This window comes from Colobus angolensis, unplaced genomic scaffold (genome assembly GCF_000951035.1).
Source record: "Colobus angolensis palliatus isolate OR3802 unplaced genomic scaffold, Cang.pa_1.0 Scaffold162, whole genome shotgun sequence".
NCBI lineage: Eukaryota > Metazoa > Chordata > Mammalia > Primates > Cercopithecidae > Colobus > Colobus angolensis.
In genome coordinates, this window is record NW_012114733.1 from 5,170,776 (window position 1) to 5,192,956 (window position 22,181).

General features: G+C 37.0%; 1 pseudogene across 1 annotated transcript; it reads right to left on the reverse strand.

The window, feature by feature from the left end:
* Positions 1 to 20,030: 20,030 nt before the first annotated feature.
* Positions 20,031 to 20,671, reverse strand: LOC105508458 (annotated as a pseudogene). Its single transcript, XR_001001271.1, has one exon. The product of XR_001001271.1 is annotated as a peptidyl-prolyl cis-trans isomerase A pseudogene (transcript).
* Positions 20,672 to 22,181: the final 1,510 nt, after the last annotated feature.

Below are 22,181 nucleotides of genomic sequence, written 5' to 3' on the forward strand. Positions count from 1 at the left end.
GCTTTGCCTCACCTTCTGTGGGCTGCACCCACAGTCCGACCAGTCCCAATGAGATGAACCAGGTACCTCAGTTGGAATTGCAGAAATCACCTGTCTTCTGTGTCCATTATGCTGGGAGCTGCAGACTGGAGCTGTTCATATTTGGCCATCTTGCCCCTCTTTGTATTTTTTAACTGCTTTGGCTTTAAAGTTTGTTTTGTCTGATATAAGAATAGCTACTCCTGCTCACTTTTTGTATCCATTTGAATGGAATGTCTTTTTCTACCCCTTTATGTGAGTCCTTATGTGAGTTTATGTGAATCCTTATGTGTTAGGTGAGTCTCTTGAAGGCAGCAGAAGCTTGGAGGTGAATTCTTATCCTTTCTGCAATTCTGTATCTTTTAAGTGGAGCATTTAGGCCATTAACATTCAATGTTAGTATTAAGATGTGAGGTACTATTCTATTCATCATGCTATTTGTTGCCAGTATACCTTGGTTTTGTTTTCATTTTTTTTTTTTTGTATTTTTTATAGGTCCTGTGAGATTTATGCTTTAAAGAGCTTCTGTTTTGATGCATTTCCAGGATTTGTTTCAAGATTTAGAGCTTCTTTTCATAGTTTTTATAGTGCTGGCTTGGTAGCAGCAAATTCTCTCAGCATTTGTTTGTCTGAAAATGACTATCCTTCCTTCATTTATGAAGCTTAGTTTCACTGAATATAAAGTTCTTGGCTGATAATTGTTTTGTTTAAGTAGGCTGAAGACAGGGCCCCAATCTATTCTAGCTGATAGGCTTTTTCTGAGAAATCTTCTGTTAATCTGATAGGTTTTTCTTTATAGGTTACCTGTTGCTTTTGCCTCAGACCTCTTATGATTCTTTCCTTCATCTTGACTTTAGATAACCTGATGACAATGGGCCTAGGCAATGATCTTTTTGTAATTAATTTCCCAGGTGTTATTTGAGCTTCTTCTATTTGAATGTCTAGTTCTCTAGCAAGGTCAGTGAAGATTTCCTCGATTATTCCCTCAAATATATTTCCCAAACTTTTAGATTCCTTTTCTTTCTCAGGAATGCCAATTATTCTTAGGTTTTGTCATTTACCATAATCCGAAACTTCTTGGAGGCTTTGTTCATTTTGAAATTCCTTTTTCTTTGTCTTTGTTGGATTGAGTTAATTCAAAAACTTTGTTTTTGAGCTCTGAGGTTCTTTCTTCTTCTTGTTTGATTCTATTGCTGAGACTATTCAGAACATTTTGCATTTCTCCAAATGTGTCCTTTAATTCCTGAAGTTGTGATTGTTTTTTATTTATGCTATTTCATTGAAGATTTATTCCCTCATTTCTTTGATTTCTTGAAATTGGACTTCACCTTTTTCTGATGCCTCCTTGATTAGCTTAATAATCAACCTTCTGAATTCTTTTTCAGGTAAATCAGAGATTTCTTCTAGGTTTGGATCTATTATAGCTGGTGAGCTAGTGTGATTTTGGGGGTGAGTGTTAAATAACCTTGTTTTGTCATATTACCAGAACTGTCTTTCTGGTTCCTTCTCATTTGGATAGGCTATGTCAGAGGGAGGATCTGGGGCTCAAGACTGCTGTTCAGATTCTTTTGTCTCACAGGGTGTTCCCTTGATGTAGTACTCTCCCCCTTTTCCTAGGCATGTGGCTTCCTGAGAGCTGAGTTGTAGTGATTATTATTTCTCTTCTCAATCTAGTCACCGAGCAAGGCTACCAGGCTCCAGGCTAGTAGGCTCCAGGCTAGTACTATGAGTTGTCTTTACAGAGTCCTCTGATGTGAACTATCTTCAGATCTCTCAGCCCTAGATTCAGCACCTGCACCAATGGAGGTGGAGTATTTGAGCTGTCTCTTGGGTCCTGCAGGAGCAATCAATTTCCTTCAAAGAGTCTGTGGATTCTCTTGGCTTTTCTGATATATTCCTGCAGTAGTTCTGGAGCAAAAGTTCATGATGTGAGTCTCCACATGCTGATCTGTCTGTCTGAGTAAACAATTATTTTTTAAATGAGCATATTCTGAATGAATATTGTTTTAGTTCATTTTCTGTTGCTTATAACAGAACACCTGAAATTGGGTAATTTATAAAGAAAATAAATTTACGTCTTACAATTTAGGAGGCTAGGAAGTGCCAGGGCATGTCCTGGCCTCTCCTGAGGACCTACTTTCTGGTGAGGATTCTCTTCATGGTCTTGAGGTGGTACAGAGTGTCACACAGCAAAGGCTAGAGCACACTAATATGCTTGCTGAGGTTCCTTTTCCTCTTGTTATAAAGCTACTAATTTCACTCCTGTGATAATCCACCAGTCCTTTAATTCATGAAAGGGTTAATCCAGTTATGAAAGAACAGCCATCATGATCCAATCACCACTTAAAGGCGCCACCTTTTGATACCCTAATATCAAAACTGGATTAACAAATTACAGGAAAAAAACTGCAGACCAAAATATCTCATGAATGCAGACACAAAAATTCTCAACAAAATATTAGCAGATGGAATTTGATAATATGTAAAAAGAATTATACACCACTACTAAGAGAGATTTATCCAAGATATGTGAGTCTGATTCAACATTTGGAAATCAATTCATACAAATTTTCATATCAACAGGCTAGAGAAGAAACATTACATAATCATATCAATAGATGCACAAGAGTGTTTTGAGCAAATCCAATACTCATTAATAATAAAAACACTCAGCAAATTAAGAATAAAGGGTAACTTCCTCAATTGATAAAGAATCTCTACGATAAAGCTACAGATACTATCATACTTAATGGAGGGATAGTAGAAAGTTTCATGCTAAGATAAGGAACAAACCAAGGATGTTCTCTCTCATCATTCATTGTCTATATTATACTGAAAATGATACCTAATGTAATAAGACAAGAATATAATATAAAAGATACATTGATTGGGAAGAAAGATTTAAAACTTTGTTCACAGATGACATGACTTCTATATAGAAACTCTCAGCATTCCTTCTTATTTCTTTCATCATCATTCATTTCACTTACACGTAAGCATATCTAAGCATGAATATATCCATAATTCAATACATTTTTCTATTATTTCTCTTAGATTAAGAATGAGAAAAATAAAATGCTAGTTTTATTTTCGTTTATTTTTTCTCCAGTGCTCTTTCTTTATAGAGATCTGAGTTTCCAATCTATATTATTCATCTTTCCGAAGGTTTCATTTGACATTTCTTGCAAGGCAGTTCTGCTGGTAATAATTGCCATCAACTTATTGTTCATTTGAGAAAGTCTTTATTTATCCTTCATTTTGAAAAATAACTTCACAGGTTACAGAATTGTACGTGGATTATTTTATTCTCTCAACATTTTAAGTATTTTATTTCACTTTCTCCTTACTTGTGTGGTATCTGTAGAGAAGTCTAATGTAATTCTTATCTTTGCTTCTCCAGATGGCATGGTGTTTTTTTTTTTTTTCCACTAGATACTTCCTATATTTTTTCTATGATTTTCTATGGTTAAAATATGACATGCTTAGGTATAGTATTTTTTTTTTTTTTTGGTCATTTAGCCTGCTTGGTATTCTCTGAGCTCCTTGGATCCGTGGCTTGTTACCTGACATTAATTTGTGAAAAATCTGAGTCATTCATGCTTCAAATATTTCTTCTGCTCTGTTTTCTCATTCTTCTCCTTCTCGTATAGCCATTATGAAAAACTATACCTTTTATAGTTATCTCAGAGATCTTCCTTCCATATAATATTCTGTTTTTTTCAATCTTTTTTCTCCTTGTTCCTCAGACTTGGAGGTTTGTATTGAGATACACTCAAGCTCATAGAAAAATTTCCCAACTCTGTCTAGTCTATTAATGAACTGTGAAAGACACTTTTCACTTCTTTACATTTAATGTATAGAATTTCTATTATTTTTCCCCAGAATTTTTGTCTCTGTATTTACATTGTCCATCTGTTTAAAAACCCTATATATTTAATTTTTTTCTTTGTATAAATTTATGGGTGCAAGTGTTGCAGGAACCTTGGGATGTCACTTTTCTGGACAGAAACCTGTGGCCAGTAGTGCCTTTGCCTGAGTTTTGCTTGGGCCCACTGGGCTCTTTGTGCCCACTCAGCCTGGCAAGCTGTGCTCAGCTCACACTACCAGCCTGGATCCCAAGCTTCCAAGGGCAACTGCTGGAGAGTGAGCAGCAGTCTCCATAAGCTGGAGCTCCTTGCTTTTATTCAGTACAGGTATAATGCCAAAAGCCTGGAGCCAATATAATCTGTGGGTAATTAACATTATTGTTCCCCCTTTCTGGGAGCAGTTGCACTGAAGATCAAAGATGGGTTCCTGGTTAACATAAGTAAACAAGCCTGTTTACACTCAATTCCCCTTCCTTGTACCTACTCCTTGCCCTCTGCCTCAGGGTAAGAGAAGAGCTGCCTTCAGTTTATTCTCCATTGAAGCTTTGCAGAGCCTTCTGACCTTTCAAAAGGCCTGCTTCTTTCCTTATAGCTTTTTCCACCAGTCTGACCAATCCCGCACTGCACAGATCTGGGTGGGGGTTATCTATAGATTCCAGACATTGTATGGAAAAGCATTGCAAAAATCCCTGTCGTGTTCTGTTTCGTTCTGATTACCGGTACATGCAGCCCCCAGTCATGTACTCCCTGCTTGCTCAATAGATCAGGACCCTCTAACGTGGACCCCCTTAGAGTTGTGAGCCCTTAAAAGGGACAGGAATTGCTCACTCGGGGAACTTGGCTCTTGAGACAGGAGTCTTGCTCGATGCTCCCGGCCGAATAAACCCCTTCCTACTTTAACTTGGTATCTGAGTTTTGTCTGCGGCTCGTCCTGCTACAATATAGTTACATTAAATTTCCAATCTATTAATTCCAACATTTCTGCCATATCTGGGTCAAGTTCTAATGGTTGCTATGTCACTTCAACTATGTTTTTGCCTTTTGTCTTGTAATTTCTTCTGGATTGTCAGACTGGGTAAAATAAACTATGGTAAATTGTAAGAATTGTGGTGGTAAGGTGTCAGGGGAGGGGAAGCATTGTATGGTTCCATGATTAGGTTTCAGTCTCTTAGCAAGCCTGTGCCCCTAGACTGTGAACTTCACAGGTGCTGTTCAATTACCTCCTTCCCCCTTAGGTGTGACCAGATGGATAGAATGGGCTGGAGCTGAGTATTTCCCTTCCCCCTTATCAATTAGACTCTGGGGAGAAAAACCCAATAGATTAGGCTCTTGTACTATAATTTTTCTTGAGAGCAGGCTTTGTTAAGAGAACAGAATGTTCTGGCGTATTTTAAAAGGCTACATTTCTTCTCCTCTAGCCAAAAGCACAAGATTTTTCACCGATGTTCACAGTGGAGTCCTGGCTGAGCTCTTGGAAATAATGATGTATAAAGTGTGCAATACTCCCTAAAACTAAGATCTCTTGGAGCTCTTAATTCTCACACTTTTACACACTGACCCTCCAGCAATTCTTCAATTAAAGTTGAGGTTTCGTACCCTGACACTGAAACTAGTAGGCCTCACAAAACCTAAAAAGTTAGCACCAGGTGGCCCTAGATAGGGTCCCACCCTGCCTAGATAGGGTCCCACCCTGCCTCGATAGTGTCCCACCCTGATAGGGTCCCACCCTGCCAATTCCGGGAAACAACCTCATGAGGTCCCACCCTGCCAATTCCAGGGGTCTCACCCTGCCTCGAAGTTCCCGGAATCATCAACTCCAGGAAAGAACCTCATAAGGTCCTGCTCTAACCAATCAAACCAAGACCCCTTGCTCAGGCTATAACTAGACCCAATCATTTTATGCCTTAAGCTTTGTTTGAATTTCGCGCCATAAGCTGTGTTTGAACTTGTGTTAGCCTATATAAACAGCCTGTAACAAGCAGTCGGGGTCCCAGGACCAACTTAGAGCTTGGGACCCTAGCGCGCTAGTAATAAATAACTCTCTGCTGTGAACCTCGTGTCGGTGATCCTTCACGACGACCCCTGCCCAGGAGGGAATCGAGAGTTCGGTTCCAACAACACCAGTTCCCCTGGAGGTGTCTGCTCATGGGTTTCTCCTGTAGTAAGTTAGTAAGTAGTTAGTAAGTTAATCTCTATATTTGTCTATCAATCTCTCCAGTTCTGGAGGATAGCAGTTTGTTCTGTAATCTCACTTCTCTGACAGATCTAAGAGGAGTAGCTTTTTCAATTTTTTTGGTTTTTTTTTACTTGTTGTAAGGATGGAAGGATGACTTCCCAGCTCCTTATATGCCAAACCAAACACTGGAAATCTCCAAAAAGAATTTCTTAAAAAACAATTTTAATATAAAATGGAGATTTACTTGGAAATTCATTTTTAAATACTCAATCGTTTGTTATTCAAAGTTAGTCACTCCGTGTAAATACCATCCAAACCTCAACTCTGAGAAGCCTGTCCCAAATAGGGAAAATATCCAAAAGCACTGACTCCAACCATCCCCTAGATAAGACAAGAACTTAAAGAGTTACATGAGGCCCAGGGTTTGTCAAATGATGACAAGGCCCTCTTCCAAGTTGCTGAAACTACATCATAGTTTTCATTTGGAACTTAAGGTATTTACTAGTTTATTTCAAAAGTGCTTGGTTACATCAGGTTCTAGGGCTTCCCTGAGGGAACAGAACAAATATGACTAGATTTTGAACACAATGAATCAAGTTATAAACATGTGATCTTATTTGCAATTAAAAGTTCAGTGCATAATTTCATAGTTATCTACAGGGACCATTGCCTAGAACCCTGTATTAATTTGTTTACAATTGTTTAAACAATAAAAATTTATTCTCACATGCACACAAAAAGCACAAAGAATACAGGAAAGTGATTATATGTATTAATTATTTTGCAAGAACATATGTTACCAATATACTCTCTGCAGATTGTGGGATTCTACTGCTTTTTACTTTACAATGACTGTGTGTGTGTATGTGTGTGTGTGTGTGTGTGTGTGTGTTTTCTGTTTCTAGAGATACAGAATACAATCTCAAATTAAAATATTCATGTGCTAACAATCAGCCATTCATCCAGAGGAGTGAAAGAGTGAAAGAAATGTAAGTAATTGGTAGAAACTGAAAAAATCTGATATCCCACCACTGTAAGAAACTTACAGTTAGTGTTCTCTGAAGACGTGTGCAGCAACTATAGAGGATCCTGAGTTTCTCATCTTTGTCAGAATCTCTGGAGCGCAGATATAAGTACCACCATTTACAGTTTCCACTAAGCTTAAGGTTCCAGTTCTGCGGTAGTGAATGGGATGGGGTGGTATAAATTTAAACATTATTATGTGACCCTAAAGTGATGTTATTGGGAACTTTAATATTTTTTGCAGGGCGTGATTCAAACATCATCAGTTTTCTTTTTATTTAGTAAAAAATTTATCAGTCCACCCAACTCAATATTATGAATGAATACATCAGGTAGTATAGGAGTGTAATTATAATCTCTTAATGTTTTGAAGAAGAAATATAAATAAATGTAAGAAGAGTCAAAGGAAGAAACAGAAGTTTATACAGTAAGTATTAACCAAGATAAACTCTAGAAGTATAAAATTTGTTATTTTTATAACAAAATTATATAAAAATCAGATTTATATTTGTTCGCCTATATTTTCTATAACAACAATGTCATACTTTTGAGGTTAAAAAACAAAGCTCCCAAAAGATACAAATATTTGAGTAATCATAAAAAAAATTTGTAGTGGGGGAAAGGCCTGGAAAAAGAAGGCAATTCAAACTTTAATACAAGCAAAGAGTAGAAGAACATTGGGAGCATGAAGCGACATGGGACGTGAAACTGGAGTCCTGAGGGAAAAGACAGCCGAGGGAAAACATTTTGTGGAGGTAGGTGCGAAAGGAGTGAGCTGGGACCATTGACTCAGGAGCTGACTGCTAGCCCAAGGGATATACAAGTCTCATTGAGCCAGGTAGGGGAAGCAGCCTCAGGTCCAGGATAGGCACACAGGCTCAGTTTGATAGGCAACAGCAGCAGTAGTCCCCAGAGAAAGGCTGAAAAGCCCAAAGAGAAAGGCTGAAAAGCCCAGAGCAGGAGAGACCAGGCCCTGGATACAGCTCCTGTTCTTGTCCAGGCTGCTAGGAGTCTCGCTGCTGCTGAGCCACTCCCCAGTGAGACCTCAGCAAGCTCTAAAATGTCAGCCTAAATGCTTATTTAATGACTTGATTGTCAGTAGCCTATAATCCCTCTGCAGGAAACCAAAGTCCAGGAGGAACTCTCACTGGAACCTGTACCACTCTCAGATGAGAGCTCCCACTGCCCAGGTCATGCTGTACTTCCCATTGGTTGTCATCAGAACCACTGCTCACAGGCCGAACTAGGTATCTCATTGGCTGCCAGCTTTCAGTTCCCAGTCTGCTGTGGCTGGTGCCCAAAAGTTTAGACTTTTCCTTTGTAACTTGCCTTTAACATTTAAAAAACATTTTTGTGGGTACCTGGTAGGTATATATATTTATGGGATACCTGAGATGTTTTGACACAGTCATACAATGCATAATAATCACATCATGTAAAATGGGGTATCCGTCCCTTCAAGCATTTATCCTTTGTGTTACGAACAATCGTCCCTTCAAGCATTTATCCTTTGTGTTACGAACAATCCGTCCCTTCAAGCATTTATCCTTCGTGTTACGAAAATTATACTCTTTTAGTGGTGTTAAAATGTAGAATTGAGCTATTATTGGCTATAGTCACCCTGTTGTGCTATCAAATACTAGGTTTTATTCATTCTAACTATTTTGTTGTACCCATTAACCAACCCCACCTACCCGCTCACCTTCCTACTACCCTTCCCAGCCTGTCATAGCCATCCTTCTACTCTCTATCTCCATAAGTTCAATTGTTTTGATTTTTAGATCCCACAAATAAGTGAGAACATGTGATGCTCGTCTTTCTGCAACTGACTTGTATCATTTAATATAATGACCTCCAGTTCCATCCATGTTGTTGCAAATGACGGGATCTCATCCTTTTTATGGCTAAATAGTACTCCATTGTGTATAAACATCAAATTCTTATTATACTTTCATCAGTTGATGGACACTTAGGTTGCTTCCAAATTTTGGCTATTTATTTATGTATTTAGAGATGGAGTCTTGCTCTATCACTAGGTGGGAGTGCAGTGGGGTGATCCCGGTTCACTGCAATCTCCACCTCCCAGGTTCAAGTGATTCTACTGCCTCAGTCTCCCGAGTAGCTGGGATTACAGGTGTGTGCCACAACACCCAGCTAATTTTTGTATTTTTAGTAGAGACGGGGTTTCAACATGTTGGCCAGGATGGTCTATATCTCCTGACCTCGTGATCTGCCCTGACCTCTCCTGACCTTGTGATCTGCTTGCCTGGGCCTCCCAACCAAATTATGGATATTGTGAACAGTGCTGCAACAAATATGTCTCTTTGATATACTGATCTCCTTTATTTTGGGAATACATCCAGCAGTGGAATGGCTGGATCACATAGTAGCTCTACTTTTAGTTTTTTAAGGAACCTCCAAACTGTTCTCCATAGTGGTTATACTAATTTACATTCTCACCAACAGTGTATGAAGGTTCCCGTTTCTCCACATCCTTGCCAGTATTTGTTATTGCCTATCTTTCAGATATAAGCCATTTTAACTGAGGTGAGATAATATCTCATTGTAGTTTGGATGTGCATTTACCTGATGATCAATGATGTTGAGCACTATTTCATATGCCTGTTTACCATTTGTATGTCTTCTTTAAAGAAATGTCTACTCAACTATTTTGCCCATTTTAAAATCAGATTAGATTTTTTTCCTATAGAAAAATCTATGTTTGAGCTCCTTGTATATTAATTCCTTGTCAGATGGATAGTTTGCAAATATTGTCTCCCATTCTGTGGGTTGTCTCTTCACTTTGTTGATTGTTTTCTTTGTTGTTCATTAGCTTTTTAATTTGATGTGATCCCATTTGTCCATTTTTGCTTTGGTTGCCTGTGCGTATTGGGTATTACTCAAGAAATTTTTGCCCAGTCCGATGTCCTGGAGATTTTCTCCAATGTTTTCTTATAGTAGTTTAATAGTTTGAGGTCTTTTATTTAAGTCTTTGATCCATTTTTATTTGATTTTTGTATATGGTAAGAGGGATCTAGTTTCTTCTGCATATGGATATCCAGTTTTTCAGCACCATTTATTGAAGACACTGTATTTTCCCCAACATATATTCTTGGCATCTTTGTTGAAAATGATTTACTGTAAGTGTGTGTATTTCTTTCTGGGTTCTCTATTCTGTTCCACTGGTTATGTGCCTTTTCTTATGCCAGTACCTTGTTGTTTTGGTTACTATAGCTCTGTAATATAATTTAAAGTCAGGTAATGTGATTCCTTCTGTTTTGTTTTTATTTTTTGGCTTAGGACAGTTTTTTGGCTATTCTGGGTCTTTTGTGGTTCTATATAAATTTTAGGGTTTTTTTTTTTCTATTTCTGTGAAGAATGTTATTGCATTGAATCTGTAGATTGCTTTGGGTAATATGTACATTTTAACAATATTGATTCTTCCAATCCATGAACATGGAATATCTTCCCTTTTTTTGTTTGTCTTCTTCAATTTCCTTCATCAGTGTTTTATAGTTTTCTTTGAAGATCTTTCACTTATTTGGTTAATTCCTAGGTATTTAATTTTATTTGTGGCTATTGTAAATGGGATTTTAAAAAATGTCTTCAGATTGTTCACTGTTGGCATAAAGGAATGCTACTGATTTTTGTATGTTGATTTTGTGTCCTGCAACTTTTCTGAATTGGTTTATCAGTTCTAACAGGTTTTTTTGTGGAGACTTTAATTTCTTCCAAATACAAGATCATATCAATTGCAAACAAAACAACAGCCTAAATGTCTGCTTTCTTTTCCATTTAGATGTCCTTAATTTCTTCCTCTTGTCTGATTGCTGTAGCTAGGGCTTCCACTACTATAGTGAATAACAGTGGTGAAAAAGGGCCTTGTGGTGTTCCAGATCTTAGAAGAAAGGCTTTCAGTTTTTCCCTATTCTGTAACTTACTTTTATTGAAAGAGTCTCACTGAGAATGTCATCAGAGAGAGAGAGAGAAAACACTGCAGAAATAGCAAACAACCTCACTTGACAGGCCCTTCCCACTTAGTAGCCAGGACAACAAGGTGGAGTGAATGGAAAAGCATCAGAAGACACCATGCTATACAAAGGCCTGCAGGAGGCACTCTGCTGTCCTGCACTGTTTTGATGTTTCATTATATTGAGGGAATGCTGTCATTTTTAAATATGAAAACATAATTTTCCTGACTCTCCTTGACATTAATACTTTTTTCACACCTATTTCCCCCTCACTTTTTTAACCTGACAGAATTCCTGTAATCTTCCATCCACAAAAATGCAGAAGCCATAAATATTTTAGTGGAATTCATTCCCAGTTTGCCACAGGAAATTAATATACTTTCTGACAGTCAGTTATTATTGAGGAACCTGTAATATTCAAGGGGATGTCTGCCTTTTCTTCTCCCATTTGGTTTAATTTTCTGTACAGTAAATTGTGTCAGAAATTTTAAAAATAAATTATGTAATGATAATTCATCATAGTAATTATTGATCTCTTATATAATTTCCCTTTGCAATCTCTATTACACCTTGTGTGACATCCAAGTCATCACCACAGGTTATTAGAAACATGAAAAATCAAACCTACTGTTTGCATTTTTTCTGTAGGAAACAGTTTTCTCCAAAGCATAATTTGTAGCAACACTTTTTGCTGTAGTGTTTTATCTTTTTAATTAAATGGTACAGTGACATAATCATTTTTAATTATATTTACTTAAAAATAATTATAAAGTCTTTACCACATTAACCAATATAACTTTTACACACCTAACACCAGGTACATAAAATAGAACAAAATTATTTCATGGACCTTTTGAATTTAGACCATATGGACATAAAACTACAAATCTTGCAATGTTCTACTTGAGTTAGATACATGGTATTATTCACATATTCTTTGCAAACAATCAGATTGGATAGAAAATCTATTTCCTTTAGATTTTGTGCCCAAGTAAACATGATTGTTTGTCAAAATAGAAATCTTTTATGCTTCTAAGAGATCCAGATATGCATTTTAAGTGATAAACGGATTAGTCCCAACAGAGCATTTCTGTGTGTAATAAGCATGAATTTATTAGCAAAGTCTCTGCTGTGCAAAATAAAAATAAAAATTCTACTTCTTCATTTTTAACAAATGAACAAATATGAAACTCTGCCACTAAATGAGAAATTAATTCACAGAGATTATTTTATTACAATTATTCCATTTGAGCTGTATCTTGAATCCTGGGGTCTTAGCACCAAAGCATCAAAGCTCTCAGGGCTCATAGTGCTCAACGGTTCCTACTGCAACACACTGAGGGCTAGTCTGCATGGTCCTCTCATTTGTGGCTTTCTCTTCCTGGGTGCAGGGGAATTTTGCCAAAAGTTGCCATCTATTCTCTAGGATACTACACATCTCCTACCCTGGAGTCTTCAACTCTTAATGGCACCACTACTGAGCAGTGTACAGCAGAAACCAAGACCTGAACTAGATATAGATATAGATATAGTTATAGATATAGATATAGATGATATAGATATAGATAGAAAAATCAATCCCTTTATCTGTACTCTCTCTTCCTCTCTTTATCTTATATCTTGTTAGAGATACTTGGATAACTTTTTGGCTTATCAAGTATTTGTAAATGATGGGAAGAGTAGCTTTAAGAAGATTCTCTTTGACTGCTCTGTGTTAGTTTGCCCATTTGTGCTAATGATTGGTGTATGTATAAAGGTTGTAACTTTATCAATTCTTGAGAGATGTATAGGCAACAAAAACAATTGAAATATTCTTAATACATTGCAACAGGGTCATTGGGCTGTGGCTATGCATTGACTTTTTGCCTTTCAGTGTACTGGAGACAACTGGGGATCTTTCAAAATAATGATGTCTGTCTCTGACACCAGGACATAATGATTTGATTATTTTGGAATGCAACAAAGGCATTGGGATTTTGTTAAAAGCTTCCCAGGGGAATCTAATGTGCTGTAACATTGGAGAATCCCCCGGGCAGGAGTAGTGCTTAGTGTGGGAGGGGGGACAATGGACCACTGAGGAAGAGTGTCCAGGTTCACAGGATGGCCTTTATTATTTTGTTTCTAACAAATAATTGTGGATCAAAAATCCCGTGAGTCATTCAACAAACTGTTATATCCGTATCATGGAATAGTAGTCAGTGATAAAAAAAAAAAGTAACCAATTAATTAACCAACTAATACATACAACTTGGGAGAACCAACACAGAATTTGGCTGAGTGAAAAAAGCCAGTCCTCAAAGGTTACATATTTTATGATTGCTTTACAAACTAGTATTCAAATAAAACATTTTAGAATTAGAGAACATTTTTGCCATGGGTTAAGGCTAGAGGGTGGAGCATGGGCATGAAGTGAGTGTGACTATGAAGATTATTGTGGTATTAGGATGGTTTTATATCTTGGTTATCAATGTCAATATCCCAGTTGTTATATTGTAGTAAGTTATCATTAGCAAAAAACAGGTAAAGCATAGATATGATTATTTTGTATTATTCCAGATCTTCACATGTGTGATTCTACCTTATCTTAAAATTCAAAAATTAATTTCAAAACTTCCTCAAAGTCCTAAGAGGCATTGGGATTAGGTGTTGGTTAATTGCTGTTAGCAGTCACATAATAGAGTAGGAATTCATAGGAGATATGAGGTAGTTGGAGAGATATTAATTGTGACATAAAAAAGACAAGCATACTCAGTCCTTAGAATATATAATTCAAGTGCTACTAAACTACGCCTAAGACTGTCACAAGAAACTGATACATGTAAGCTTAATTTATTTCACATATAAAACCCCACCATTACCATAACTCTCAATGATGAAGAACTGAAAGCTTATCCCCTCAGATCAAAAACAGGGCAAAGGTGTTCACTTTAACCACTTCTATTCATATAGTATTAGAAGTCATAGCCAGACAAACTAATTAACCAATTAATCAGAAAATACATGAAAATTAGGGAGAAAAAGTAAAATACTGTCTGCCTTCAGATGATATAAACTTATATGTGAAAAGAACAAAGGCTTTGAAAACAAGTGTTAGAACTAATAAATAATTTCTGTAAAGAAGCAAAATAAAAAATCAGAATGCAAAATTGATTGCCAATGAACATCCAGAAACAAAATTAAGAAAACAATTTTATTTTTAATAGCATTAAAAACAATAAAATACTTAGGAATATACTTAAGGAGAACCTACAATGTATTGCTGGAACATACTAAAGAAGACATAAATAGCAGAAAACAGATATATTCACAGATTTTCCTGAATTAAACGACTTAATATTGTTAAGATGTCAATACTACCCAAAGCAATGTACAAAATTAATGTTATCCACATCAAAATTCCAGGGATGTTTTTCTGTAAAAATAGGAAAACCCTTCCTAATATTAATATGCAATCTCAAGAGACTCCTAAAGAACCAAAATCATCTTGATAAAAAAAGAATAAAGTTGGAGTACTCACCCTTCCTGTTTTCAAAACCTTCTACAAAGATCCAGTAATCAAAAGAATGAACTATTGGCATGAGGACAATTATATAGACCAATGGAATAGAGCAGAGAGAATAGAAATTAGTCGCTGTTATTTAGTAAAATGATTTTTGAGAAGGACGTCAAGACCATTATGGGGAAAGAACAGTTTTTCAACAAGTGGTGCTGGAAAAACTGGATATACACACACAAAAGAAGGACTTGATCCTTACTTCACACCATATATAACGTTTAACTTAAACTGTATCAAAGACAAAATGTAAAAGCTAAAAATAAACTTCTTAGAAGAATCCATAAAGGAAAATTATCCTGACACTGGATTTGTCAATGATTTCATAAATATGACATGAAAAGACCAGGAAATAAAAGAAAACATACATATTTGACAGTGTCAAAATTTAAAACTTTTGTGTCAAAGGATACTACCAAAGAGTAAAATGAAAATTTACAAAATGGTGAGAAATAATCATAAATTATATCCTGGAGAAAGGTTGGATATACTGAACATATAAAATAGAAAATAATTTTTAGAAAGGAATAATATGAGGAGACACCTAGAAATTCATTTTTATGTTATCCATTATGTTGTAGAACAGCACTGCACATAGAGTATTCTCCAAAGTTCATCAATCTGTATAAAGAAATGTGAAACACTAGTTTTGAGAAGCCTCTCGCAAGCACCTTTTCTTAGTGAAAACACAGCTAAAATCACTTATTCTGACCATTGTGTAGTCCTAGCAGGTGTTGTTTGAAGAGTTACATAATATCAGCATTTGATAGGTAATGATTGGGACTTCCTCCAATATGAGGAACATAGATCATGTTTTTTATTGAGAAAAAAGAGGATTTATTAATTTATTTCCAAAATACCATAGTGTCCATCAATCCCTCAGGCTTACTTGAATAGAACAGATCTGGTCTGACTAGGTTTTGTTTTCAAACAATGCATATAATCAAGTGGTACTATTTGCATTTAATATTTACCAGTACTTTGAGAGTTTTCTAATAAGCCAATTGCCCCAAAACTGTGTTGACTTGTTTTTAAATTTAAAAAATAAAATTTCTGTTCATGAATTACCACACACAGGGTATGTAGTAAATCAATCATAAAAATATAAATTTTTGTGCACAAAAATGTGTATCAGTAATAATTAGATTATCAAATTAAAATATTTAGATTACAAAACAATTCACCAATCACCAAGAGGTTCAAAGAAATAAATTGGTAGAAACAGTCCAATTTTCCCCAACTTTAAGCAGACTTCCATAGGTGCTCTCCCAAGACTTAACAGTCAAGCCTCTATGGTCTCTGTGTTTTCTTAGCCTTGACAGGATTTCTAGAGGGTAGATAAAAGTACGGATCTTTGAAATTCCCTGTAAGTTGAAATCTTAAAGTTTACCCACAGTGAGATGCCATCTCAACCAGTCAAAATGATGATTACTAAAAAGTCAAAATACAACACATGTTGGTGAGGCTGCAGAGAAAAGGGAATGCTTATTCATTGTTGGGGGGAATGTTAATTAGTTCAGCCACTAAAAGCAGTTCAGAGATTTCTCAATGAACTTAAAACAGAGCTACCATTCAACCCAGCAATCCCATTACTGGGTATATACCCAAAGGAAAAGAAATCCTTCTACCAAAGAGACACATGCACTTTTATGTTCATTGCGGCATTATTTACAACAGCAAAGATATGGAATCAACCTAGATGCCCCTCTGTGATGAATTGGATAAAGAAACTGTGACAAAGATACACCACAGAATGCTATGCAGCCACAAAAGAGAACAAAAATATCCTCAGCAGCAACTTGGATGCAGCTGGAGGCCATTATCCAAAGTGAGTTAACGCAGGAACAGAAAACCAAATACCACATGTTCTCACTTATAAGTGGGAGCTAAACATTAAGTATACATGGACATAAAGATGGGAACAATAGACTCTGGGGACTACAAGAGGAGGTAGAGAAGTAGGGTGGCATGGGCTGAAAAACTACCTTTTGGGTACTATGCTCACTACCTGAGTGATGGGATCATCCATACCCCAAACCTCAGCATCACACAATATGCCTGTGTAACAGACATGCACTTGTACCCTCCGAATCCAAAATAAAAGTGGAAAAAAGAAGATTTCAGGTTTATACAATTGTGAATGGGAAATTGCCTTGTAAACCTTAAACATTATTATATACAAGCTTAAAGTGATGTTATTGAAATTTTAATAATGTTCACAGGACTTGGTTTAAATATCATCAGTTTTCTTTCTTTTGTGAGCAGTTGCTCCATCCACTCATCACGATACTGCAGATGAATAAACAAGGCACTATAGAAATCAATCTAATTATAATCTCTAACTGCTTCAAAGAAGAAATAAAAACAAAATGGGAGAAGTTAGGAAGAATAGTAAATGTTATATAGCAAGTGTTAATGGAGACAGTCTCTATCTGATGAACTTACATTTCAATTTCATTTTTATTTTACCTGAATTTTCCATAGTGACCAGGACATGCCTTTAAATAAGCAAATGACATTGAAATTACAAATATTTTGGTAAACATAAAAATACTCATGGAGGAGGAAAGAAAAAAGAAGTAGAAAATTTAAATTAAAATCGAGCAAAGGGTAGAAGTTGGGAGCATGGAGATGACAAGGGATATGAGGAGTGGAGATAGGGAGGGTGAATAAGAGCTGAGGGAGAAAGTTCTTTGTGGGTAGGTGGAAAATTGGTAGAACTTGGACCGTTGACTCAAAAGGTGAGTAATAGCTCTAGGAAGACGTATAGAAAGTAGTCTGAAGCCCAGGTTGGTACATAAGCACAGGCTGTTAGGCAACAGCAGTGACACTCCCTAAAGAAAGACTGAAATGCCCAGAACAGGACAGACCAGCTCCAGCACGATCAACTGTTCTGGTCCTGTATGCCAGTATTCTGGCTACTGCAAAGTCAGCTTTAGAAAGAACCCCATGAAGTGGATGAGTGATGAAAAGGTGCAGTTAAGTGGCATTAAATTCCAAGAGACCACAATGTACAAGGATCCCCAGGACAGAATCTCCAGCATCCAGGAGGTGCTTCTGCAGGTATCTGGACCACCCACAGGCAAATGGCCCCCCAATCCCTGGCCATCCCACACTTCTTATTGGTTGCCTTAGGGCAAACAATCAATTGGAACGGCGGCCTGCAAGGTCTGGCTCCACAGCTCTGTAGCTGCCCTTGCTCAGTCCTTACTCCACAGATGTTGATACCTGAAGTTTGGGCTTTTCCTTTGTAACATACTTTTATTGAAAGGGTCTCAGTGGGACAGGTGGGAGGAGGTAGGACCTGGGTGGTGGGCGGGGGAAGGTGCTGGGAGAGAGGAGGACAGGCACCTGGACAGCGAATTTCGAATTGAGAGAAAAGTGAGCAAGCAGAGAGGTGGTGCACTGGTTATCAAGCTCCTTTACATGCCAGACAGGCACAGGCACTCTGAGACCTGTTAGGGTCCTCGAATGGGAGACAGAAAGGGCCTTAGATTTAATGACTCTTCTTTTATCCAAAAGCTAGACTGTGGCCTAAGCAATTAAAAGCATCCTCCCTCTCTCTCTGTTTTAATGGTTTTAAATGCACTCCAAGAGAGCCTTGCTTCGCATATTTTTAAATGGGTCTTACAGGGTGTTGAGAGGCAAGAGCTGTAAGAGAAAGATGCCTGGATCATTAGAGGAGAAATTGGAGAGGACCAGAGACAAGGGAAGCTACCCCTTCAGATCACTGTAGCTGAAGATCTGATTAATGTTTTCAACATTTGAAGGTGCAATGGATTTTAAAAGTGAAATTTCAGAGTTGAGAATAGTTCAATACCAGAATGGTGTTTAAACTTTACCAAGTCATAGAGTAGTCATAAAGATAAATTGCAAGTTAAGTTAGAATTAGCAAGGGCATCTTTCAAAAGCTACAGAGGCTACTCTAGTCGGTCTAATAGGTTGTATTAAATTCTGAGAAGCCAAGGTAAATTACTAATTATTGTTTTACATTTAATGTAGAGGAAACAGGTTTTGAATAGGCAATGTGTGAATCCAAAATTACATCTTGTAAGTGCATTGGTGGTATAGTGGTGTACATGGCTGCCTTCCAAAATTACATCTTGTAGACTATATGCATAACCTATGTTAAATCACTAAATGACCCCATTAAAAGTCATCATAGACAGCAAACACTTGCTTCCTTTTTATAGGATTCACAGCGTGATTTCAAAGTTATTTACTTTTCCTACATTGTTGGTCAGAGTTTGTTTATTTTATTATAAAATAGGGAAAAACAACACAGTTTAGGAAAATTACTAATGCAAATCAAGAAAGAGTAGATTATAGTACAATTTGTGTTTAATTTTCACTTTTACTGAATAAATTAGTAAAAATGCTTATTAAAAATCTTTGAAAACTATAGATGAATTTAACAAGAAAAATGGAAAGTGCACATAGAAAATCAATGTTAAATGTCTGGTATTGGGGTGGATATAGATATAGACGTACAGTTATATGTGAATAGAGACTTAAATACGTGAGTCTTTCTATTGGAAAATTTTTGATTATGAAAGAAATTTCCTTATTGTTATCTAGTCGATAATGCAGTTGGAAGTTATCAATCAAAATAGCGTTAGAGAGAGTTAAAAGTGCCATGATGTAAGCATTTTGATTGTCATGGAAAGAGTCCACAGACAGGAGAGTGAAGTTAGCAGATCCTTAATAATACTGTAGTACTTCAAGGTGCCCAACTCTAAGTAAGCTAAGTTGTTTAGATGTTAGGATACTTGCTGATTCTCTTTGGTGTTTAATTACATTGAGGCAATGGTTATAATGCGATCCAGACAAAATTCTGTAATTTTTCTAATCCTCTTTGACGTGAATAGTTTTCCTCACCTTCCACCCCTCCTTTTTGACTTCACAGAGATGATGTCATCCACCATTAACAAAGATGCAGAGACCTTAGATATGATGTTGGGATTCATTCCTAAGTTGTCACAGTAGCTGAAGGCAATTCTGTCTGAGGGGCAGTGTCATTGAGAAAGGTACTACTTTCCTGACCAAAGAGAAGTGAAGCTGATGATGCCAGTAAACTATACTGTGAAGAATGTTGTGACAAATGGACTTTTCTGAAAGTATGCACAAAGTAAGTAATTGTGAACTTCTCACCTAACCTCCTATGTATTCTCCATGAAACATTCACTGATGTCCAATTCAGTCACCACTGATTGTTAGAATGTGAGAAATCATTATTAATGCTTACATGTTTCACTTGCTCTGTAACAATAGTCTTTCCACTATTGTACTTCTATGAAATTGATTTTTTCTGCTGAAAAAGTATTTTTCTTTTTTATTAATAGTATATTTAGATCAATTGCTTTTGAATCTTATTAACTATATAATGATTATAAAAGCCTTATTACTTTAACCAACATAATAACTTTTTTTTTGTTATTTAGTTTTTATTTCATAATCATAAACTTAACTCTGCAATCCAGCTAGGCATGGGAGAGAACAAGGAAAACATGAAACCCAAAGGGAACTGCAGCAAGAGCACAAAGATTCTAGGATACTGTGAGCAAATGGGGTGGAGGGGTGCTCTCCTGAGCTACAGAAGGAATGGTCTGGTGGTTAAGATAAAACACAAGTCAAACTTATTCGAGTTGTCCACAGTCAGCAATGGTGATCTTCTTGCTGGTCTTGCCATTCCTGGACCCAGAGGGCTCCATGGCCTCCACAATATTCATGCCTTCTTTCACTTTGCCAAAGACCACATGCTTGCCATCCAACCACTCAGTCTTGGCAGTGCAGATGAAAAACTGGGAACCATTTGTGTTGGGTCCAGCATTTGCCATGGACAAGATGCCAGGACCTGTATGCTTTAGGATGAAGTTCTCATCTTCAAATTTCTCCCCATAGATGGACTTGCCACCAGTGCCATTATGGCGTGTGAAGTCACCACCCTGACACATAAACCCTGGAATAATTCTGTGAAAGCAGGAACCCTGCTTGAAGGAGACGCAGCCCAAGGGCTCGCCGTCGACGGCAATGTCAAAGAACATGGTAGGGTTGACCATGGCTAGTAGTACAAGAATTTCCTCGGTGGCAGCGTCTGCAAAGCCCATAATAACTTTTTATACACAACCGACACCAACCACATATAACAGTTATACATTTATTGAATCAATTTTGTCAACATATACTACATGAACACAAAACCACACACATTGTAATATTTTACTTCATTGGAAGTGGGAGGGTTTGGGGCTTAGTAAAATATTATTTGAAAACAATCTGAACTGACAATAAATATATTCAGATTTTTGTGCCCAAATGAACTCAACTGTTTTTCTAGTAAGGCTTTTTTATGCTTCTAAATAAATATATCATCATATAGATAACTGAATAAATAACTCATTTTTTGGTGTTAGAACTGGTAAGGAAATGGATTCAAGTCTACCATTTTAGAATTTACAGAACATTTATGTAAGTAAAATAAGCCATGAAATAATATGAGCATTTCTTAGAGTTGGTAAAGCATCATGGTATCATTTTAAAATTTAGTCAGTTTCTTCAATCTCTGTATCCATACATTTTAAGTAGTCTCTACAGAGAAAATGCACTTTAGAAAAAATTTACTTTAGAAAAAGTAAATTGCTTCAATCAAATGTCTGTAAACGGAATTATAGGAGATGAACACAGAAGTTTCTATATTCCAAAATTCCATACATGGTCAATCATAACCAAGGCTCGGAGGTTTATCATGTCCTCTCCTAGTCCCTCCTGGAGAGCTTCTTCTCATTGAGAGAGCAGAGAATGACAGAATGTAACTGTTCGGGCAGAAAGCCAACATGTTTTAAGAGTTGTGCTTTCAAGGTGGAACCCTTGTTGTTCATTGTAACTCTTGCATTCAAACTTACTTATCCACAGTATGCAGCTCACTGTCCATTACAGAACATATTTTCTCCAAATTTGTCCTTAACTGATAACACTGAGGATTATCACTATTATCTATCTATTATCTACTGACATAGTTGCCTCAATCTGCACCAGTATATACTCCTACTACTAGCCTATCTTTCTCTCCATTTTTCCCTCTCCTTTCCCAGTTGTGTCATGACCCCTACCTTTCTTATTCCCAAAGACTGTTTTTGCGCAACAGGTATGAATTTTAAGGCACAGTCTCTCACATGCAGAAACTATCCACCTTTCTCTTTACCAAATTAATAGCAATCCCAATTCTGTCACCTAGTAGAGAATTCAATTTCAGACATTGTTCTAATGGGGACACCCACGAAGGTGTGCACTGAACCCAGGGTCTTAGCACTAAAGCACCAAGACCCTTGGGCTACACTATCTTCAGTGGCTACCACTACAACACTCAGTGCAATCCCACATGGTCTTCTCACTTCTGTGCTTGTGTCCCTCACTGGGGACAGAAAGAATGCTGACAAGGATGATATCTCTTCCCTTGGATAGGGAAGTTTCAACCCCAGGGTAGTTTAAGGAAATAATCATATTATCTCTCTTCTGTCTCTTTTTCTGTGTCTGTCTCTATATTTCTCTCTCTCTGGCTCAAGTCCTATCAGGGT